Raw genomic sequence first — 23,753 nt, forward strand, 5'->3', positions numbered from 1 at the left:
AGGGGGACACACAGAGAGAGGGGGACACAGAGAGACACAGAGAGAGAGACAGCGAGACGGAGAGGGAGAGGGAGACGGAGAGGGAGGGAGAGACAGAGAGAGAGGGAGAGACAGAGAGGGAGAGACAGAGAGAGAGGGAGAGACAGAGAGGGAGAGACAGAGAGAGGGAGAGACAGAGAGGGAGAGACAGAGAGAGGGAGAGACAGAGAGGGAGAGATCCTTTACAGCAAGGTACAGAGGATTGTAAGACATGGCAGACAGGGTTGAAATGACCCCTTGGGTGTCACGGTAACAGGGTATGGGCATCACTCATCCTCTGCCAGATCCAGCTAACCTGGGTTCTCCGACCAGAGGGTAAACAGTAGAGCCCAGGATCTGCGCCTGCAGAAACAGGCTTGCTGACCTGCAATTTTCTTTCCTGATTTGATTGAGGCCAAATATTTAACATTAGTGCTTATAATAGGTACAGTGGTTAAGGAGTTCTGGCTCTGAAGTCACTACATGCCTTTTAATCCTCGCTCTGCCCTTACTAGACAAACTATCCAACCTCTTTGTGCCTTAGTTTCCTCATACACAAAATAGAAGAAATGATTATAGATATCTTATGGAATCATTATGAGTTTTAAATGAGATAATATATATACAGTGCGTGAGAGTGCGCTTGCCTACAAAAATCCCTTAGAAACAAGCATTATTATTACTAACATTTGAGTTGGCTTATGGATATAACTACAATCTAGACAGTATGTTAAATGCATACATCTTCACATTTATGCTGTAATCTCTGTAATATTAATATGTCCTTTTTATAGACAAAGAAACTGAGATACAGAAAATGATTTTACCAAAGGCGCCCAGCTGATTTCTCCAGGAACTCTTTCAGGTGAGGAATAATTTTTCCCTCATCTGGGTCCCTGCCGCACTGTGTAACATCTCCATGATGACACTTACTGAACTGTACTGTAATGAACTTTATCATTTTCTCCTTCCCATTAGACCAGCAGTTGACAAACTACAGCCTTTGAACCAAACTTGATTTTTAAAGAAAAATTTAATCAGAACACAGCCATGGCCATTTAAAGCTACAATGACAGAGCCGAGTAATTGCAACAGATCATATGGCTCACAAAGCTAAAAATATTAACTATCTGACCCTTTAGAGAAAAAGTCTTCTAACCCCTGCATTAGACTTTGAGACTAAAAATACACACATACACACACACACACACACAAATAGCCAGGCATGGTGGCAAATGCCTTAATCCCAGCTACTTGGGAGGCTGAGGCAGAAGAATCACTTGAACCCTGGAGGTGGAGGTTGCAGTGAGCTGAGATGACCCCATTGCACTCCAGCCTGGGCAGCAAGAGTGAAACCCTGTCTCCAAATAATGATGATAATAATAATAATAATAATAATAATAATACATAAAAGTCCCAAGTAAAGAAATGAGTGAAAATGTGGCAGACTTGAATGGACGCCACTTCTCAAGGAACAATTGCCTCTGGGCAGCAAGAGTGAAACCCTGTCTCCAAATAATGATGATAATAATAATAATAATAATAATAATAATAATAATACATAAAAGTCCCAAGTAAAGAAATGAGTGAAAATGTGGCAGACTTGAATGGACGCCACTTCTCAAGGAACAATTGCCTCAGGGGCCCAGGTGTCAGGGTTTTGAGCTCCATCCAGATTCTTAGAAGCCCCTCAGCTCTGTGATGCTGCCGATTGTGTAGGGGTCCCCACAGGTGACTCTGAGACAGAACTTGTATCAGCTCTCCACATTATCACCCCAGCACCTCTCACAGCCTCCTAAAACAGAGGACCATCATCTTAAGAAAACCCCTCTTAAATCCTCACTTGTGAAATGGAAAAGTTGCTAGAGATGGTTCAGAGGGCCTTTCCCACCTCCTTTTTTGCCCACTGTTTCCTGACCCCAGCCTTGTTTCTATGCCTTTCCTTGGAACCTCCAATGCATTGAATCAGAATTTGCCTTTCTGCCTGAGGCAGGATGTTCCAAAGTGACCACTTCAGCCTCTTGTTGGAAAACAATGCAGAAAATAGCCACCATTAATTGAGCTCCTGCTCTGTGCCAGGGACTGTGCCATGTACTTCGCTCTGAGAAGCAAGGTAGGCTTTATCATCTCCATGTACAGATGAGGAACTGAGCGTCTTGGGGGTGTAGACACCCGCCCAAGGTCACACAGCATGTTCAATTTTGGAGGTGAGATGGAAACCCATTATTTCCTCTTTTCTCATGTCCCTGACCTACTTCGCCAGGGACCCATGACCAGTTACTGGAACAGTGTTGGAACTCGATTTTTTGATCTTGGAATCAAAGTATTTCAACTGTATCCACCTGACCTGGCTGGGTTCATGACAAATAGGGTGTCACTTATTTGAAATGCATTAGCTGTTTACTTGCCCTGCATCCAGCTGTATGCTGGATACTATGCACAGGGTAGACCAAGCAGTTTTACCTCTCAGGGACCTCGCAGTCTCATAACAGGATGTAACAAGCACTATCCCTAAGCCAGTGAATGAAGGGCTACCAGTGGGCGGGGCTATGCGTGGGCGGGGCTCCAGCTCCACCCCACCCCTCCGGGTTAGCTATCCATCATCTCTCCCCATACACTGATTGAGGTTCCATGTAGGACTCCCTTTGAACAAAAAGTTCCTTTGCTAACTAAGTTTGAAAAACTTCCACACTAAGGGATGAACAAAGCAGGAAGAACAAAGTGCTGATGCCATCGCCATCTGAAAAACAGGCTTTTTCAGGAAATCATGTTCTCTCAGAAGTTCACAGAGAACAACTCCTAAATACATTCCTGGAGCGTTTTTCATCTCAGAGGACAATTAACCTTTGCAATTAGCTTCATCAACGGGAACTTAATAGCAAATATTTGGTTGCTTAGCAACAAGGAAGCAGCCACCAGTGGGACTGCAGTATCTTTGTGACTCAAGTCTCCTGGGGTTGCAGGCCGAGGAAACGCTGAGCTGGATTTCCAGATTCTGTAAAGCTCTTTGCCCAAATGTCCTCTCCCCTGAAGGCCCTGCTGTCAGTGAGCTAAGGGAGCGAATGACCCTGACCAGTGGGGACCCAGCCCTCAGCAGTGACTGGAAGGAGAGTGCCAGCATCTGAGCACCCTCATAAGCCTCAGAACAGCCTGACGATGCCCAGGCCAGGAGGTGACACTTGCTTCACCCTCTAGAGATGTGTGGCCTGGGAAAGCCAGGGCCTGCAGAATCCCTACTGCCAGGAGACTTTCTTTTCTCTCTTATTTCCACAGGGCCCTGCTTATCCCCATTTTAAATGGGAAATAAGCCTCTGATTAAACCACTTGCCCAAGTCTCCCGGCAGTAAGTGGTGGAGCAGGATTTCATCCCAGCCTCATGCTCTTTCCACATCCCCACAGTGGCCCCGGGCTGTGCTCCTTCCCAGGACCTGAGCTTCACTATTGGACCAGATGAGCCTCTCGGATCCATCCCAGCCTGGCACATCTAGATCCTGCCTCCCAACACAGGCTTCTGAGATGTTCACTTGAATCTCTCACCATGGACATTACCCAAACATTACCTAATGTTTTCCAGAATAATCCTATTTCTTTCTGTGTTTTAGATTCCAAACCAAAAAGGGACATGATTGTGTGGTGAAAATAACAAGGGACTTCAAATCAGAAAACCCAGGCTCAGATCCTGGCTCTAATATTTACCAGTCATGTCATTTTAGGGTTACAACCTTTCTAAACACCTTTCCCCTAATCTGTAAAGTGGAGATCATAATAACTACCTCAGCAGGATACTACGAGGACCAAGTGAGAAGCCTGGCATCTGGCAGGTACTCAAGAAACAAAAATGCAAAGCCACTAAACAAAAACCACCACAAGACACTACATGCCTCTGTCCTCCTAGTTTCTATGGAGAGGTATAAGACTTTTGTCTCTCCCTCATTTCATTTACAAGGACTTCCCACTAAAAAGTGAACCAGAGATGTTCTAGACAAAGTCAATTGCCAGAGACCTCTCAGTATATGTAATGCTAAACCCAAACAAATAACTTGAAGAAAATGTTCTCTTTTTCAATGAAATAAAAGTAATTCCCATTCAGACTGATCTGGTTTGAATTGTGACTATCTCATAGCATCTCTGAGACTTCGGCAAACACTCTGTAGCCACCATGACACCCTTGGCTTTAACACACTTAGGAAACGATGTTTCCCTAATAAGGGACTGGTGATAATTAAATTTAAAAACATATATGAAAGAGCCCATTCCAGTGCCTGGCTCTAGATCACAAATTGCTCAGGCCATGTTTGTTATGTCTGAATCCGTTTGATGAACACTTCCCTTACCAGTTTCTGTTGTGACTGTCCTTTGAAATTCCTGTCAGTTTATTTTTACCAAATTACTCATATCTACACTGTTTCAGTATCAGCTTTAGGAAAGAGCACATCCGCTTCTATTTTCAAACAAATACACACAAAAAAATGTAATTGCAGCCCCAATTTCTTTGGCACACTGAAAGTGCTGCATATGTGTAAAATTGCAGCTTAAATTCCCAAAAAGCTCTTTGGAACTTTAAGGCTGCCTTCCATCCCCAGAGCTCCTGCACAAAAACTTCTTCATCCTGCCCAAGCATCAGCCCGCCCTCTTTGAAACCTATGCCACAAAAGTCTGCAGAACAAACTTCATCAAGTTAGAGTTACCATATTACTCAGTAATTCCACTCCTGTATATACTGTATATACACTCCTGTATATACCCAAGAGAATGGAAAATATATCTGCACAAGAACTTGTACATAAATGTTCATAGCAGCATTCTTCGCAATAGCCAAATAATGGAAGCCATCCAAATGTCCATCAGTGGATGAATGGATAAACAGAACGTGGGATGTCCATATTACTCATCCCCTGTTAACACTGTAGCAAATTACCAGAAACGTAGTGGCCTGAAACAACACACCTTTACTCTCTTACAGTTCTGAAGGTCAGAAGTCCTTCATTGGTTTCACTGGCTCAAGTCAAGGTGTCAGCAGGGCTTGTTCCTTCCGGAAGCTCAGAGGGGACATTCTGTTTCCTTGCCATTTTCAGCTTCTAGTAACTGCGTTTCTTGGCTGGTGCCTCTTCCTTCATCTTTGAAGCACCATCAGTCTAATTTTGTTTCTATCATCGCATTGCCTTCTCCTCTTCTGTAGTCAAATCATCTTCTGCCTTTTTCTTATACTTGTGATTACATTAGGACCCACCTGAATACTCCAGGCACATCTCCCCGTCTCAAAATTCTTACTTGATCACATATGCAAGATTAGGTTCCTTTTGCCCTATAAGGTAACATCACAGGTTCCAGGGATAAGGATATGGATATCTTTGGGGGCTGTCAGCCTATAGTGTACAGTGGGATATTACTCAGTCATGAAAAGGAATGACATGCTGATATATGTTATGACTTGGATAAACCCTGAAACATCATGCAGAGTGAAAGAAGTGACATAAAAGACCACACAATGAATTATTCCATTTATATGAAATGTCCAGAATAAGCAAATCCATACAGACAGAAAGTAGATTGGTGATTGCCAGGGAGTAGGGAAAGGAAGAAGAGGGAATGACTGTTAATGTGTACAGGCTTCTTTTGGGGGTGATGAAATGCTCTAAAATTATATAACAGTGATAGTTGCACAGCTTTATGAATATACTAAAAACCACTGAGTTGTACATTTTAAAAGGATGAATTTATGATATGTAAATTGTAGCTCAGTAGAAAACAAATTAGAAAAAGCTCATGTGTCAACATTACATATAAAGATAAAAGTGGAAATATTCGTTTTTAATCAAATCATGATTTGAAGCCATTTAATCTAAACAAAGTGCTTTCAGCCAAACTGTTCAACCACACTGAGTACCTTGTGGTGGCTGGGCCTAGGAATCAGGAGGCCTGAGTTCAAGTGCTGGCTCTAATGCCTTACTGTCTCACTGTTACCATTTCTGAGCCTCAGTTTTCTCACCTACAAAATGGGTAAAATAAAAGTACTGACCCCTCAGAGTTGTGAAGATTCAGCAAAATAGTCATAGAAAGCTTGTCATGGAGTAAGTACTTGATCAGTGCAGGCTGTTGCTTTGATTTTCTCATCCCCTGATGCTGATCAACCTTGAAGGGACCCCATCCATTCTAAGGGCGACTCACTATTCTAATTTAAGTTTCAGATTGTCTGAGGGGAACTAAGAAGGAAAGTTATCAGGAAGTGTAGTAAATGTACCAGGCACTGTGTGGAAGGATGTACAGACTCCAGAGTGAGGAAGTGAGAGGGGAGGAAAGATAAAAATGTACAGACAGGGGCAAGAAAGGACTTCATAGAGGAAGTCTAGATCTCATATCAGGCACACTTGTGTGTGGACTGTGTGTGTGTGTACATGTGCATGTTTGTGGGACAGGCAGTAGGTGATAAACAGGACAAAAGACATGAACAGAATAGTAGGCATGAACAGAAAGCATTTGAGGCATGAGTAAAGGCTCAGAGACATCATACAGCCTGGATCTTTCAGGAAGCATGAGTAGTTCCTACAGATAGAAGTTGTGCTAAAACAGGCAACCAAAGTACTTTAAACAGGGAGACAGAGAGTAATCTATTAGATTTGCATTTTACAAAGATCTCTCTGGCTTTAATAGTATAGCTTTAAAAAAAGGCATGGGTGCAGATGTGAAGGAGTGCTAGGTGTGGCTGATTAATGCCAATTGAGACCATTACAAGGCCCAGCTGGCTTGAGGTGGAGAATGCTATGACTTTTTTGATATCATTTTGTGTTAGAGCAGAGATTGCTGTAAAAAAGGTGATAGTAGCCCCTAAGCATAATATAAAGGTTTGAATTGATAGGTTATTTTCTATTAAAGGGTAGGTGCAGCAGAGAAAAACAACTGTAGTTTAAAAAAAAAAAAAAAAAGGCTGGAAGGGACAGTTAGGAGACTGTGGCAACGGTCCAGTCATTGGGTGACCAGGACCTTAATCAGGGTAGAGGCAAGAGAGAGAGTATATTCCTTTTCCCACTGGACACCAAATGAACATCTATGTGTAGAGACACATAGGCAAACACACACCCCTTTGAAGGCACTGACATTCTGCAACCACAGGACTGGACCTAGTCAGGGGTGTGATGCTTAGTTCTGTGTCAGTTTGGCTAGGTTGTATCACCCCGTCATTTCATCAAACATTAAATTAGATGTTGCTGTGAAGGAGTTTTGTGGATATGGTTAGCATCTAAAATCAGTTAGCTTTGAGTAAAGGGGCCTTTGACAACATGGGTGGGCCTCATCTAATCAGTTGGAGGCCTTATGAGCAAAAACAGGTTTACTGGAGAAGAAATTTGGTTCTGTTTCTGATAAATCTTCTTGATACAGAAGGTGTGACCCATTCCTTCTTCACAAGGTCTTCTATGAGCCAAGGAAGCCACATACTATCAAGAGTCCTGCTTTGAAGTCAGCTGTGGCTTGTGATAGACCCAGGCAAGAAATTATCGTCATTCAAAGATTCCTTGTTGAGGGAAAGAGGCATGAGACACAGGGCTATTTCCTCAGCACCATCTGCCTCACTACGACCACTCCCTTCGGCTCAGCCCACCAAAGGGAGGTACACTGGCCATCCCAAGTCAGGAGGAGAAGGTACAACTCAGCATTGCTAGGCTTGCACCTGGTCCTCCTGACCTTCTGCCACTTCTTCTTTACCCAGTTTCTTCCCTGTCCCTTGTACCTTGGCCATGTGCCTGTGCAGAGGGTAAGCAATTGGTTCCAAGGATGGAGTCTCTTTCCTGGCTCCCATGCTGGAGTTGCTGCTTTCCTTCCTTGTCCAGTATTCCAGAGGTGCTGGCACTACTGTCCAGTATTATTTTTCCTCAACCTTCCCTTTTCCAGCCCCCAACAGCCACACCCTGGTTGCCAGAGTCTGTGACTGGGGTCCTGCTGCCTCCTCCCAGGCACCACTAACCCTGGACACCCCACCCATCTACAGCCCGCCCCATTACTAGTCACTTGGCTTGCTTGTGAGTTCATCTACTCTCAGACCCTGGCCTTCCACCCCTTAGCCTGGCCTGTCCCATCCTGACTGAGACCTGGGCTGGGACCCTTGAAGGCACAGCTGCTGCCAGCTCCAGCTGCGGTGAGCACAGTCAGCACAGAAGAGACTCACTGGTGGTCCCAGGAGCCCCACACATCGGGTTGGGGGCAGGAAGCCCAGGCACTCTCGATTTGAGAGAGCAGCAGCCCCACGACAGTGGGGTGGTAAAGTCATTCTCCAAGCCCAGCTCCATCATTGGCCGTCTGTCTGCAGCCGCACATGGGAGGGGGTTGCAGACCAAGGGGAAGGGGCTGCAGCAGCTGCAGGGTGGAGCTGGAGTGACTACTGCTGTGGCCATGGCCACCTGATTACCTGTCTCCTCTACAGCATGGCATTTCAGGGCCAAAGGAAGCCTCCACACCAGATGCTTATGGTTGAATGTAGAGGTGTGGGCAAAATCAGGCTGTATTAGTCTGTTCTCACGCTGCTAATAAAGACATACCTAAAACTGGGTAATTTATAAAGGAAAGAGGTTTAATTGACTTACAGTTCAGCATGCCTGGGGAGGTCTCAGTAAACTTACAATCATGGTGGAAGGGGAAGCAAACACATCCCTCTTCACACGGCAGCAGCAAAGAGCAGTGCAGAGCAAGAGGGGGAGAGGCCTTTTATAAAACCATCAGCTCTCATGAGAAGTCACCCTCTGTCACGAGAACAGCAGCATGGGGGTAACCACCCCCAAGAGCCAATTACCTCTCACCAGGTGCCTCCCATGACACATGGGGATTTATGGGAACCGCAATTCAAGATGAGATTTGGGTGGGGAGACGGCCAAACCATATCACAGGCCACCAGCAGTCCTTGGTCAATAATTAAAATGGAAAAGACTCAAAGTTGTTTTAACCAATGTCCAGTCCCAAACCCTGCCTACCATTCCCCTTCCCTAGGTTCTAATTAATTGCTCTGAGATGGACCCTGAGAATTATCTTTGTTAAAGTGCTTTATAACAAAAATCACTTCTCAGGTAATTATAATGTGTAGCCTGGGCTGAGAACTTCCGCTTTGGAACTTTGCAATTGGGCCAACAACATTGATAGCTGAGAGCTTGTTAGAAATGCAGAATCTCTGGCCCCATCCCAGACCTAGTGACTGAATCAACTTCATAAGATCCCCAGGTGATTCACATGCATGTTTAAGTTTGGAAAGCACCATGAGAAATAAAGGCAACAACCCCTTCACTCAAGGGGAGTTACTTTCATTCTCCTTTTGGTTCCCACTCCATGACTGCAGCTCTGCATTATGTGACAGTACCCAGAACGAGGGGTCAAAATGACCAAATATTATGAGCACTGTGCCCTAGATCTGAGTCAGGCCTTAGGTCCACCAAGGGTCACGAATAATTATTCTTCAGACTAGGACTGCTAATGATACCCAGCTGGAAGCATTCCTAATGCTCTTTCCATATACGGTCTTTTTGATGGGTTGGCCTTGCACTAATCAGTGACACCTCTTCACTGAGCATTTGCCAAATGACAAGTACTTTATAAGCACTGATCAGTTTCATCATCCCATAACCCCCTAAAAGTTAGATTTTATCAGCCCCACTTTACAAATGTAGAAACTGAGGCTCAGAGAGGTTAAAGAGCCTAAGGTCACATAGCTAGTTCGTGGCAGAGCCGTGATGGGAACTCTGGGTGTCTGATTCCAAAACTCAATATTGTTCCTTGTTTTATTTATGAAGCAAGTACGCCTTGCTTCATAAATAAAAGCTGTGATAGAACTTCAAAAACCCAGACTCAGAGATCCCAATGTTCTCAGGAAAAAAAAAAGGAAATACATTGCCACATTGCCCATTGCTGTTTCCTGAGACCAGTAACCAGATGGAAGGATTTTTACATAAGCAAAAAGTGCCTTTGGGAATTCAAGTCCGATGCATTAATATAATGATTATTCCTCCCGCCTGGGCTCTAACTATATTTTTATTAGGATGCTTTACATATTCTTTAGCTTAGCTCTTTTAAAATGCTAAACTGTCTCTGTGTCCTCAAATGTGCCAAAAATCTAGGCAGTATATTTACAGGAAGTAAACACCCGCCTCCTACCCTCTAACCAAATAACTCCCAGAGGCCTGAATTAGTGGTATGCCTTTTAAGGAGGTGAAAATCCAACTCTCTCTCAGGAACATGACTGACATAAAATTCAAATCAAACTAAATTTATGAAGGGAACTCAGGCTGGCTTGAAGGCTCGTCTTGTGGCTGAATAGTTATGATCACGCACTGTTTTAGATATGTTCCAGGCTCCTCTGAGGCTGAAGTGGTTGGTTCCTGGGGTTCTGTCTCTGGAGAGTTTGGTGGTTCTCTCTGTGGCCAGGGTCAGAGGTCAGCTAGTGATGAGGTCAGGGTCCATGGTTGGGATTTGAATCCAGTTGGTGACAGAATCTCGAAGCTATGTATGAGATAAGGTTTAGTAAGTTACTTTCTCTCCAAAGGCATCGACTTGCAGGGTCACAAGGTCTCCCATTTAGGGTGTCTTGTCATGATGTCCTTTTTTATTTTCAAATATTTCAGCATAGAGAGGAACTCAATTTTAGGGACAGTTGCCCTAATCAAGAATCCTCAGTCCGAGGGCCACAAGCTTTTGTGCACACTCAGGAGGAAGCCCACACAAGCAATAGTTGTAAGTATTTCACTGTTATTTGTCTTTCAATCAACAGCTAAGTCCACAAGCTAGTGTAAGGCATGTCAAAAATGGGCTTTTTTGATGAAAATACTGGCCCCATTGACTAGGGAGATTGACGCCGATGTCTGAGTTTGTTTGGGCTGCCATAACAAGATACCATAACCAGGGTAGCTTACAAACAACAAAAATGTATTCCTTACACCCTGGAGGCTGGGAAGTCCGAGACCAAGGCACCAGAAGGGTCAGTGCCTGGTGAGGTCTAGCTTCTTGGTTCTGAGATGGTCTTCTCCTCGCTGTGACCTCACAGGACAGAAGGCGAAGGGAGCTCTCCGAGGTCTTATTTAGGAGGGTGCTAGTTCCACTGATGGAAGCTGTTCCCTCACGACCTAATCACCTCCCAAAGGCCCTACTTCCCATAATATGATCACCTTGGGGATTAGGATTTCAACACATGAATTTGGTGCAGACACAAACATTCAGACCCCAGCAAGCTTTCATTGGTGAAATAAAAGGCGCTCAGGATTTGAGGATCGGCTGAAAATACTTCAGAGACATTTGCATGAGTAGGACCGAAGAACTCAGGGAAGCCTGTACCTGTGACCATGATGCAGGGTTCTGGGTCTGGCCACTGGTTTAGGAGGCTTTCTGCTTGTCTGATGTTGACACGAACACAGAAATCTCATGTCTGGAATTTTGTTATGTCTACCTCAAGTGATCCTCACACAGGGTGAGGTTGGATGTAAAAGGACAGACAGCCGGGACCTCCCTGGACTCACAGAACAGGTTGAAGGAACTGCTGGGTTGCCTGCTTTGCCAGGGTGTAAATGTCTGTGTGTGGAGAAACTGGCTCTGAGACTCGCTTTCATGCAACCTAGGAGTGAGACTGTGGGGGAGCTGCTCCCACCCCCTCAGACTTCTCTGAATGACCTGTCACCCACCCCCCGCTTCCAAGCTTCCCTGCAGGAGGAAAAGCCTCCAGGTATCATTGCGCTTTATCAAATTCATCATTCTTTCATCTCATTTGTTTTTCATTTTTTTGCTTCGGAGTCAGAGCCGTATGCATCAGACATGGAAAGGATTTCAGAACAGCTCCTGGCGAGGACTAATCTGATGAGAAGTGATTATGCTCTCACTGGAGAAGCAATTTATTGCCAACCAAATTCTTGTTGCCAGATGAATAAAGTTGGTGTTAATTCTGCCCACTCAGGGTCCTAAATGACTCCTCAGAGCCACCTGTGGGAATCAACAGGCATTGACGACAAGGGCTGGGCTTACAGTCTAGTCCACTGAGACCATAGCAATGATGTGTACAGCCTCTTAGACACCTCGGGCCCTTCCATCTCTGGAACCCTGGGAAAATCAGAGCTGAAGGAGCCCTTGGAGTTGTCCAATCCAACAGTCTTCATCAGGAGGAGACTGTGACTCACAGAGATCCCTGTACTTACCCACAGCCACACAGTGGAGCTGGAAGGAGGGCTCTGGCCACCTCCCAGACTGCTCCTCAATTCCATTCAACAAACACGTGTCCAGGGCTTGCCCAAGGAAAGGCCCTGCTCATTCTGGGAATAAGCAAGTTCCCTGTGCTAGATGAGCTCTCAGGACAGAGAGGGAGTGATAATGCAGCAAATATAAAAGAGAAAGGACGCAACAGAACACACAGTGCTGTGAGTCCTGCTGCAGGCTGAGCTTTCTTTGGTCTTGGAAATGAATGCAAGGGAGGGTTGAGAGGAGCCAACAGGGCTAGAGGAAGGGCCCTAGGGCAGCATCTGGAAACCTCAGGGGTGAGGATAGCAGGCCTGAGCCCAGCTCAGCATAGGAGCTCCTCTGATTTCAGTGCAACGTCCCGAGGCCCCAAGACGGCTCCACGGGTGGGACCTTGTATGGAAGTGGGCACATCAACCCCATCTCTGCATCTGAACAGACCCTTGAAATGGGTCGAATGCCAGGCTCTCCTCTCCTCCCTGTAGTCCTTCTGTCCTGCCTCCTTCATCTCCTCTCTAGCTTCAATGGCTCTCCAAGGATCCTGGAGTCTCTGGGGCACCAGCTGGGTGTTCCTCGGAAAAGCCAATCTCTCTGCCTCCTCTCCTCTCCCAGCAGAAAACTAAATAACCACAACGAACATGTGTCCAGAGCCCTCCAGCCTACAAGGCACTCTTCCCTCACACTATCTCATTTACTGTTCACCACAACTCATTCTTCTCCACCCCTCCTCCAGTGTATAGGTAAAAACAAATCCAGGGTCCAAGTAACTGGCCCAGGTCATCGAGCTGGATCTGGGTGGACCCATTCCTGGACCTCTTCCTAGAACCACAGTTATCAGCACAGACTTTTGAGCTGATTCCCTGGCTCTGAATCCCAGCTGCAGTGCTCACCAGCTCTGAGACTTGGGAAAATAACTTACCCTCTCTCTGCCTCTGTTTCCTCATCTGGAAAATGGTACTACTACTAATAAAATTAATCACACTGGATTGTCATGAGGATTAAATTAATTAATACAGGCAAAGAACTTAGAATAGTGCACCCTAAGTATTGGCTCTTACAAGCATTAACTCTAACTTAGGGTTGCAGCAGATTCCTCCTGTTAGGCCATTCAGCATACCTGGGTACCTTCAGAGAAGTTGCCATCAACAAGGCTGGCCCTTAGGACAATTAGAATCCTTCCTGAGTTTGACTCCTCCTTCTCCCATCCTCAGCCTCCCTCTATTTCCCCTTTGATTCTCAGCAGTTCTTCCCCATTAGTCCTCCTCCCCACATCCAAACCTAGCCAGACAGGCTATTCCAAGATTCCATAAGATGAAACTACTCGACCTTTGTGTTCAAAATTCATCCTTTACAATGTTAGTTTCTAAATGTTCAGTACATACAAAAAGAGGTAGTTGTTCCTTTAAGAGTCCAGTTTTAAATTAAAAAGAAAGCTCCCTAGTAAGAAGCAGCTTTGCCTCTGCCTCCCAGCAGCAGCAAGGGGATTATCAGCAAAAAAAACCATATTGCATACTTAATTGCAATACCATCCCCAAAGCCAAAGTCTGGTCTAGGCTGAGTGGCTGATCTGAGCCCTCATAGTTACTACTTCCAAGTTCTGCAGAAGCCATCGAGGGTTCCATAGAAAAGATCTTTGCAGGAGCATGGTTCTCCGACACTGGGAATAACAGAGGTGACCTGACACACTAGTGCTTGTTTTGACCTGTGGCTTCTTGGAACCACAGGCTTTGGATGCCAAAGAAGATTTACCTTAGGGAAATAGAGGAAGCAGACCCAGGAAGGGGGCGGTTCCTGGAGCTCCTGAGCGGCTCTGGCCACTGACTCTGCCCAGGTGCACAGAGTGCTTTGCCCAATGGAAATAGAATAGGGATATTGGATTTGCCTAGGCCATTCCATGTATGAGCTGGTGATGTGCTTTGTGATGTGTGGAACAAGCAGAGGAAACCTCTGGCATTTCCTGCAGCTTCATTTGTCGTCCCTAGTGCCTGGTGCATAGTAGGGACCTAGTGTATGTTTGATGAATGAATTTCCCAAAGGTTGATGATCCATTCATTTTGAATCACGAAATTAATATTCAAGGACCCTCTCAGGGTTCCTGAGGGAGGGTGATTGGTTGCGAGCCTAAGCCACTTACATGCTCTCCTCTCCAGCAGTGGAAAACTTTATCTCATGCCTTTCAAGTAGAGATAGTCAAAGCTTAAATGGCTCAGCAGCTCCCACCGATGTGTATCAGTGAATTGAAGCTTTTCAGAATCCCAGTGGAGCATCGAAGTCAAGGAATGAAGGACGATATCTTGCAAGGGCAGGCTTCCTGGGAGTGTTCAGGAACTTCCTAAATACAATAGGAAATGAACTGCATAAAATAGCTGGCTCCTACCCCACATTGTTAGAGAAAGTATCAAGTTTAAGAAAGTTTTACAGAAACTCAACTAGACCACACACATCATCTCAAGACCATGGCCTTCCAAGCATCTGGGTTCAGTGGTCCCTAAAAGGAAAAGACTATTCCAGCATGGACCCCACCCCCAGCTGCCTCACTGTTGCCAGCCTCCTTTCCAGATTAACTTTCTCTGGTCCCTCATCCAGTCGTCTCCTGTGCTGTCAATAGAAGTATGCACCTACCTCATAGACCTGGTCAGGGAAGTCTCCTTAATACCCCAATGACTCCCCATTATCTTCAAGATGGAATAAAACTTTCTCAACTTGGCGTGCAAAGCCCTTTAAAACCTGGTCTTCATTCAGGCTTGATGTGCAGCCAGTACTCACCAATAAAGCCATACCAGCTGTTAAAATATTGAAATACTTCTGTGCTCATTCAATGACCCCAGACATGCGCCAGCCAACCTCCTTGCTCACATGTCTCCTGGCCAGAGCCCTGAGGGGAAACAGTGCCCTGATGGCACTTGGCACTGACTCCCCCGCAGGCGTCGGCTGGGCTGGGCTAAGGTCCCTGGCGCAGGCCAGCATCCCCCAGAGGCACCCTCACATGAAAATGTTCGGGAACTACAGCTTCTGTTGTAGACCACACTGGTTGTAAAATGCAGTATTTTGAATATTACTCCCACCTCAGTCAACGTACTGGATTTATTACCATTTCCTTGTTCACTTATTTGATGAATTAAGAATGCCTGAATGAATAAAGGGATGAGTGATATGTGAGCTAGTACTTGCTGTCTTCCCCAGCCCTATCATGAAGGAAGGGGGTTCACAGGGACATATTGGTGATTAGGAGAAGACACAAATAAGGTACCAACCACAGTGGCCACAGAGATGTCACTCAGTGCCAGAAATGGTCACTCAGGAAGGGACTTTCATAGATGGGTTATACGCCATCCAAGTTCTCAAGAAGGGTCTTTCATGGGTGGGTTATACCCCAGCCAGGTTCTCAGCCATCCAAGTTTAGAAAGTGAACTTCTGCAGTGCACCCCAAAGTCATTTTTCAGGGGCAAACTCACACAACCAGGCTCAAAAGTCATGTTGTATTGTGGAAACGCCGGCCTAATGACTGGTAAAGGTGACTGGAGTGCTCTGTCTCTTGTCCAGGCATTTCAGTTGAGACTTTTTCAGTTGCCAGAGACAGGAATTCTTGTTCAAAATGACGTAAGTACAAAAGGAATTTATCAGCTTTCAAAACTGAAAGTTCCAGGGAATAAATCTAGTTTCAGGTACAGCTGGATTCAGGCATCAAATGGTATCATCAAGACTCAAGTTTTTCCTTCTCTGGGTTCTACCTTGTTGATTTAGGCTCCATATGGTGGACAGATGGCTTCCTGCCTCCAGGATCCCATCTTCTCCGCTTCAAGTCTAGCTGGCAAGAGTGGAAGAGTCTCCCCTGGAAGCCTCAGCATGCATCTCACTGCATCTCCTTGGTCCTAATGAGGTCACATGGCCAACTCTGAGCCAAGCCTTGCGACCAGCAGAGGAGTGTTACATTCTGCTTGCCTGAGGCCTAGATCACATGCTCTACCCCTAAGCCAAGAGTTGGTGCTTCCCAAGCACAAGGGCTGAGTGTAGGGGAAAGAGGGAAGTTGGATATGGGTACCACAATGCAGGGGTGGATGCTGGGCAGCAAACCCCACCAATGCCCACTGTACCAGGATACCCTATTATAGTACTGAGCAGGCCAAAACATTCTTCAGGGGCTTGCTTGGTACGTCAGAATAAGGCAAGAGGGCTATTAGGAAGTGAGATTATTTTCACCAAGATCCAGAAATTGTCCTCATGCCAAAGCAGAACACCCATCTCTCAGGCAGAGCTGGGAACAGGCTAACAACCCTCCTCTCTGAAGCCCAGTTTCTCCCTAGGCCCCATTCCTTCTGCAGGCAGGCTGTGCCTTGATTCAGATGAGTTGATATCACCGATGCTACTCCAAGGCTGTAGGTGAGTAATTGCACCCAGTTGTGCCCACCCTACCTAGGTTTTCTTCACTCTGACTCATTTACATTGATTCATAAATAAAATGCATTCCCATGGTTCCTTCTACTTGTTCTAATGCTGTACTGCACAACCCAGTTCAGCAGCCTAATGAGATGGAGCAGGCCAGAGACTTCTCCGCATATCTTACAGGTGGTGTGATGAAAGGAAAAAGAGGACAAATGATGTGCCCAGGTTCACACAACAGGATAAAGGCTTCTCTACCCCCTGCTGATGACTCCCTGGCTCAGCACTTACTACATCAATGAAGTTACCTACTGAGGTTTGTCAGTAACAGTCCAGTTTCTTCAACTCATCACTGAGATGTACAAGGAAACTGACCCTTAGAATGGAGGTGAAAAGACTTTTTTCTTAGCCACTCCCAGGCAATTTCCACTCACTTTCTCCTATTCTTGGCCCCTGAGCCACTCACAGAGGCACTGCCCTTGTCATTCTTAGGCTGGAGGGATAATTCCTCTCGGCTGTGGGGTGGAACCCTGCACAGCAATCTGTCCCTGAGGACTGACATAGCTCCCATCTAGATGCAGTCAGTGCTCAGATAAGACAAGATGGATGGCAAACAATGTTTGGACCAACAGGTGCCATTTGTTAACATGCTCTAGATCAATGGCTTCCAAAATTAAAACATTCTGTATCTGTCAGATGTCCCCACCAGACCTCTGGCAGGGCAGAGGTACCAGCTGCAGACTGGTGTGAGGCTGGGGGCCATGGAAGGGAGGGGAGATTTCAGTTGGTGATGGGGAGGATACAGCATTTCCTACCAGAGCCAAAAGCAAGCTCCCTCCCACTGCAGAGGTTCCCCAAATAAGTCAGAGGACGGGGGACAGGCAAGTCCAGATGCTGACATTTCATAGTTAAAGGATGGAGGGACACATTTCCTGAGTTTCCTAAAACATCAAGCATTGTCTTGGGCATAGCATATACCTGAAACATGGAGGCTTCCCTCCCTTGCATGGAGAAAATGAGCCCACAGTGGTAAAAGTGTCTCCTGTTTTCTGCTGTCATTCAGGATTCATGAGTGTAGCAGATGCTGTGGAGCCTTCATCCCATATCCAGCCCACCTGAATTTACCTGCAGCTGTGAGGACATCTCAGCTCTCACTCCCATGCATGTCCCTCCTCTCTGCCTGGCTGGCATCCTGCCTGAGAGCCTGCTCTCAGTGGCCAGTCACAACCATGATATGCAGGGGAGTTAATGCCCGGGGTGGGGATGGCAGGGAGTGAATAAGTACCCCAGGCTCCCTGCCCTCCAGTGGCATGATTTTGAGGCAAGAGCCATATGATTTTCAGAAAGCTGCCAAGGATCAACCCTAGTTGCCCATGACAGTAACCCATTCATCAGAGCATTCACTTTATTGTTTCTTTGTCTTCTGTGTCTAACCTTGTTTACTTCATCACTGTGCTTCAGGGGATCACCTCCCAAATAAACATCCCTGTCCTTGTTTCTCAAAAATGCTCCTCTCTGTGCTGACTCTGTGCAGCCTTTTCTTCCCCCGAGCCTCCTATAGTTTCATAGTACTATGTGAGTGGAGGGTACAAAAAGGGGTGCTGGCTCCACCCTGACTTTTCTACAAATCCCAGAGCATTGTGCCTCTCACCCTACCCCCACCACTTTCACCCTGGGCTCACCAGTCAGCTCTTGATCTTCCAGGATTAGTCCAGCCCAAGGGTCTGTATTGACATAAGCTACATGGCACAGTAGAGAGAACGTGGAGGAGGGTACTTGGCTTCCAGCTCTCTGATGACCTATGTGGCTCTGGGGAAGACATATGACCTCTCTGAACCTCAGAATTAGGAAATCTCTAAAATTAAGGAAGTACCAAACCTCTCTCACGGGGTTGTGGCTATGATCAAACAGGGAAATATATGTGAAGCTCTGTGTAAACTCTAACTTTTTCCACAGCTGATATTCAGCAAGTACCTACCAGAACAGCTCTATCTGTGGTTTATGCCTGTTGCTTATTCTGACTGGCCAGAGCCTGTGCTTTCCCTGTTATTAAATATGTCAAATATCACTTCTGAATAGCATCACTGTTATCTGTACATCTTGTATCACTTGCTTGGAGGCAGCCAGCCAACCTCTCTGAATAGTAGAATCACAGCTCATCTATAAGGAGAGTCCTAGGGAGGGCCATGTTGCTGTGCCAAAGAAGAATGTCCTAATACAAGACATGCAAGGCATCCTCCAGATAGATCAATCCCATTTCAAATGGGCAAACACAGAGCACCTTGTGCAAATATGCCACAAGACTTGCTTCCAGGCCCAGCCCGTTGCTAAGGAGTTCAGTGTTTCAACCAGCTTAATTAAGCATGTTTAAAGGGATACATCCTCTCCCCCATCCATCCACAAAAAGGCCCTTGGCAGAACTCGGTTAATTAATCAGAGGGCTGTATGAGTGGGTGCTCTCTCGCTGGTAAAGAAAAGCTGACCTGGGTTTAGATCTAAGGGATTCAAGCTCTGAATAATCTTGGAAGACTGGGGAAGGCAACCTGGGGACAGGCCAGCAGGCATTCAGAGTTGGTCATGGGAGAAAGATACTCACACTCAACAATGTGGCATAATACAATGAGGTAGGGAGATGAGCAAAGGTCTTCATTGGAATCTGTTTGCATATTCATTGTCAACTGTGACTAGCTTAAACTAAACTCACCCATCACAGAAATCCATAGTGACTGTCAGACAATGATAAGACTTCTTAGTTCTCAATTTTGCTTTAAAGTAGAGACGACTGAAAATATGCACTGTGTGATGCTCATAATCAAAGATCAACTCCAACTAAAACTAACCAATGATTAAACTTCACCCTCACTCCAACTGTTCACTCAATAACTGTGTTAACCATCATCCGTCCTGCCAGTCATTGCAACTGTGGCTTTAAGGTTGGCACATGGGGCGCTGCATTGGCCTGTTCATAGGAGGATAAGGGGATGTTCGGAGTATTTGATTTCTGCGCTATCATGGGATCAAAAGGCCAGCTTTGACTTCGCAGTGGCTTGGTGTGCAAGAGAGGAAGCTAGGACAAAGAGTGCTGGCCCACGAGAAGAAACTAGGAGACGGAATTAAGACACTGAGCACTTCCTGCCTGCAGCCCTTTAGTTATGCCTGTAAATTCTGAAAAGTTCTGCAGGTGCTGTATTATAAGAGTAGACACTTCACACAGAATCTGTCTTGGATGGCTGATGAGGTGCCACTTCTCTCTCTTTCCAGAAATGCCTTGATCTCTTCACCCTGCTGTGAATTATCAGGGTCCTGGGCCATAGACTTCTAGTTCTATCTTATTTCTTACTTCTTACCAGGAGTGGGAGGGAAATCTTTTCCCCTTAAGCATAACTCTGTGATATTAACACATTACAATATTAGCACATTGTGGACCCTGCCTCTTTTTTCTGTAGTAATAAAGACACTTACTCCATAGGATGGATGGGAAAAAGAGAAAGGAAAGGAAGGGGCAAGAAACCCCTGTGCCATCCCTCGTCCCCTGGGCCTTGTGCACATATGCACCACTCTTGAGAAAAGCATCATCATCCAAACCCATTTTACAACTGAGGAAACCAAGGCTCAGAAATGGGAATGAGTGTTGGAGCCAAGAGCCAAGATTAGTCTGACGCTAAACCATATGCCCTTGCCCTGAGCCACTGCCTGTGTCCCGACTTGACCAGTCAGAGTCCAGTGTTTCACTATTCTGTGTTTAGTGGGATACCATAAACTCAAATTAATTCTGATATTCAGGGCAGAATTTGGTCAACAAATAGGGAAGGTATTGCTGGAGGAACTCAGATGTGAGTGAGATTTGGAGCTAAATAAGGCTTATAGGCTGGAGCAAGAAATCAGCAAAGGGCCAGAGCCCCTAGAACCTGTGAATGGGATCTCATCTGTAGGGGGGAAAAAGGCCTTTACAGATGTAATTAGTTAAGGAGCTTCCTATGATTTGAACATTTAGTCCCGTCCAAAATGTATTTTGAAACTTAATCCCCATTGCAACAGTATTAAGAAATGTGGCCTTTAGGAGGTGATTGGAGTCATAAGACCTCTGCCCCCGTGAATGAGATTAGGTGCCCTCATAAAAGTGCTTGAAGGAGGGAGTCTGCCCTTTTTTGCCCTTTCACCTTCTGCCATGTGAGGACACAGTGCTCATCCCCTCTAGAGAATGCAGCAACATGGTGCCATCTTGGAAGCAGAGACAGCAGATCTCATAGATGCTGAATCTCCTGGCTCCTTGATCCTGTACTTCTTTCAGAACTGTGAGAAAGAAGTTACAGTTCTTTTGTTACAGCAACACAAAGACAGATGTCAAGATTAGATCATCCTGGATTACCTGGGTGGGCCCTAAATTCAATGAACTGTGTCCTCAGAAGAGAAGAGAAGGGGAGATGAGACACGTAGAGGAGAAGGTGATGTGATGACAGTCACAGAGGTTGGAATGACACATCTACAAACCAAGGAGCACCCTGGATTGCTGCAGCTGCCAGAAACTAGAGAAGAAACATCTCCTTCAGAGCCTTCAGAAGGAACCAACCCTACAAACCGTACCAACACTTTGGGTTTGAACTTCTGGCCTCCATAATTGAAAGAATAAATTTCAATTGTTTTAAGCCACCCAGTTTGTGGTAATCTATTGTGGAAACCCTGGAAAACCAATACAGGCTCTATTGCTGGTAAGAATTAAGGTCAAATCAGGAAACACCAGCCATCCAGTGGCTTTAGGCTGAGGCTGGTCCTAGGTCAGTGATTAAGAGCCTGAGTCTCTCCTTAGGAACTGCATACTGATGATAGAAGCTCAAAACCCTCCTTCTTCAACTTGGAGAATTGGCTGAAGTTTCAAATGCCCTCTGGTGAGAGAGGATCCAGGTCCTGATGGTGAAGAGCTTTGGTGTCTGCTGCTGAGAAGGGCTGGGGCAGGCAGGAGCAGGCCCAAGCTGTGTAAGGTTCCTGTCACGGGGGTGTGGTCTAACAGATAGGGCAGGAAGGGGGAGATTGTGCCTCTGTTTTTTTCTTCATTGATCATCTGTACCTTTGGAAGGATGGACATGAAGACCAGCTAGCTATTGACCCACTGTCCACGGGTTGCATTCAGCTTCTCTGACACAGAGCTGAGGGGTTTCTTTCAGCTTTCCTCTCCATGCCACCCCTGCTAAGCACCCCTGCACATGAGACAAGGGAGCCCGACATTGGCCTTGCAGAGGCCCTGGCTGAGGGCCCAGGGCTGAGCCCAGACAGGAATTGCCACCTGCAGCATCTTGGGGCATGAAAAGCTGAAAAACAGATGCCCATCAGACTTCCAGAGAAAGCTTAGATCCTGAAACCCAAAGCACACATGGCAAGTCCAAAGTCTCAAAATGCTGAATCAAAATCAGAATGTGGAGTCAAGAATTCAGAATGGGGCAAAAGCGGGGTCTGGGGTGGAAGCAGGCTGAGGATGAACAAGGGGAGTCCACCTTGCCTGCCCTGGGCTGACATCCTGGGGGCTGTGGCTCCCCTTCAAGGGATGGCAGGTCCTCGTGAACAACTGGGTGAAGAAAGGCTTAAAGGTCTGAGGCAGCACTGACACTACGCAGGGGGCCCCATGGTCAGCAGGACAGGCCCATGATCAAGCCATTGCACTGCTGTCAGCTTACAGTGGGCAAAACAAACCCACATTCCTAAGGTCCAACTGGTAGTGACCCAACTGGTAGTGACATCTGTATTCACGCTCAGGTCTCAGGAAGAGCGGGGGCAGAGAGGACAGAAAGGGTGGCAGTAAATGCTCCAGAAGCTTCTTTTAGAGCCCAAACCCCTGTTCAGAGTTGGAGGCCTGCTCCAACAATGACATTCAAAGGCACCCACAACAAGCACCTGCAGGACAAAGCAATGTAGTTGGTCAGAGACTGGGAAAAGTTTTCTCTAAGAACTTGGACTATGGTTTGACCATCAGGCTCTCCCTGGCCTGAATCACCTCTGCAGGAACTCCTAACTTAGATCTGGGCCCTGGATCCCACCCCCAACAAAACTCCGGGGCAGGCCGTGCACAGTGGCTCATGCCTATAATCCCAGCACTTTGGGAGGCCAAGGCAGGCGAATCACAAGGTCAGAAGTTCAAGACCAGCCAGTCCAACGTAGTGAAACCCCATCTTTACAAAAAAAAAAAAATTAGCCAGGCATGGTGGTGCGTGCCCATAGTCCCAGCTACTTGGTAGGTTGAGGCAGGAGAATTGCTTGAACCCGGGAGATGGAAGTTGCAGTGAGCTGAGATCACACCACCGTGCTCCAACTTGGGCAATAGAGACTTTGTCCCAAAAAAAAAAATGGCCAGGCATGGTAATTCATGCCTGTAATCCCAGCACTTTGGGAGGCCGAGGCAGGTGGATCACAAAGTCAGGAGATTGAGACCATCCTGGCTGACACAGTGAAACCCCATCTCTACTAAAAACAAAAAAATTAGCCAGTCATGGTGGCTGGCGCCTGTAGTCCCAGCTATTCGGGAGGCTGAGGCAGGAGAATGGCGTGAACCTGGGAAGCGGAGCTTGCAGTGAGCCAAGATCGCGCCACTGCACTCCAGTCTGGGCAACAGAACAAGACTCCGTCTCAAAAAAATAAATACATAAAATAAATAAATAAAAACTCCTGGGCAGAGCAACAGGCTGAACCCCTCTAACCTAAGTCCATTGTCTTTGAGTGGGAAAAAGAAAAAGGACTAGCAGGCCTTGCCCAGAACAAGAGAAGTTAGAGGTCAAGAATTGGGCTGGGGCTGAGAACGGTGGCTCATGCCTGTAATCCCAGCACTTTGGGAGGCTAAGGCGGGCAGATCACGAGGTCAGGAGTTCGAAACCAGCCTGACCAATACGGTGAAACCCCGTCTCTATTAAAAATACAAAAATTAGCCGGGCGTGGTGGCGGGCACCTGTAATCCCTGCTACTTTGGGAGGCTGAGGCAGGAGAGTCACTTGAAACAGGAAGGTGGAGGTTGCAGTGAGCCGAGATCGTGCCACTGCACTGCAGCCTGGGCAAAACAGTGAAACTCCGTCTCAAAGAAAAAAAAAAAAAAAGAATTGGGCTGGAGCCAACATTTAGCAGCACAGGCAGCAGAAGACAAAGAGTGGACTGCCAGAGTCTATTCTGACTCCACATGACCC

This window comes from Colobus angolensis, unplaced genomic scaffold (genome assembly GCF_000951035.1).
Source record: "Colobus angolensis palliatus isolate OR3802 unplaced genomic scaffold, Cang.pa_1.0 Scaffold380, whole genome shotgun sequence".
NCBI classification, from domain to species: domain Eukaryota; kingdom Metazoa; phylum Chordata; class Mammalia; order Primates; family Cercopithecidae; genus Colobus; species Colobus angolensis.